The sequence below is a fragment of the Aptenodytes forsteri genome, unplaced genomic scaffold (assembly GCF_000699145.1).
Source record: "Aptenodytes forsteri isolate BGI_AS27 unplaced genomic scaffold, ASM69914v1 Scaffold396, whole genome shotgun sequence".
NCBI classification, from domain to species: domain Eukaryota; kingdom Metazoa; phylum Chordata; class Aves; order Sphenisciformes; family Spheniscidae; genus Aptenodytes; species Aptenodytes forsteri.
The window spans coordinates 705,603-706,571 of NW_008794215.1; positions in this window are offsets into that span (position 1 = coordinate 705,603).

Genomic DNA, 969 nt, shown 5'->3' on the forward strand with positions numbered 1-969 from the left:
AGCAAGCCAGGCCGGGCCGGGCCGAGCCGAGCCGAGCTCTGGCAGGCAGAGAGCGCGGAGGTCGCTCAAGGTCTCCTCTCGCCTTGGGGGGCCGGCGGGAGGCACAGAAGGAGGGTTTTTTTCCTGGCTAAAGGACTTCGACGTTGCGTTTATGCAGTTCTTAGGTGGAGGCAGAGCGGCTTGTCGTTCTCGGAGCTCAGCCCTGAGTTTGCTGATCGCTGTTCTGGAGCTGTGGGGTGGTTTGGAAGTGCCGCAAAGTGCATCTGAAAGGGGAGTCCAATTAGAAGCGTGATCAAAATAAAAAAACAAATTTGCCTGAGAGCCGTGTCTGTTGCCTTTGCTGTGGGATGAAGTCCATGACTCATCATCGCTAGTCCCTTTGCATCAAACAATGGTTTCAATCATTTGGGTACCGCAGAAAGGCAAACTAAATGATGTGACATAACGGAGCGGGATGAAGAAGAAGGGATCGCCAGGACCTAGGCTCCTGTTGGGTTGATGTTGTTGTTGTTCAAAGGAGCTGTTTTATAGATCTGTTCCATATTATCCTTGTCTGTCAAAGTGGCATTTAATTTTTCCAATTGTGGAACTTGATCACTGATAAAATCAGTTTAATTTACACCACTGTCATTCAGCCGATCTGAGCAGTAGATTTATTTTTGGCTCGGAGTTGAAGGGAAAAAAGCAATCGTATGCAGAACGGAGAGATCATTTTACTTCTTTTGCGGGCAGTAAGGAGAGAAATGACTAGCATGGCATTTTAATAGCGTTTGCTCTCGCGCAGGAGAATTATAAATGTAATTTCTCAAGTCTTTTGTGTGGAAACTTGAGCAGCCACACTAAAGGGAAAAGGGAAAGGCAGACCAGCTCAGTACCCCACCGTCTTGTCGGGGCAGGCAGCCCGGTTCACCCCCTTTTTTCCCGGGGTGACCACCGGCCCGGCCCGGCCCCGGCCGCGCACCCGGTCCC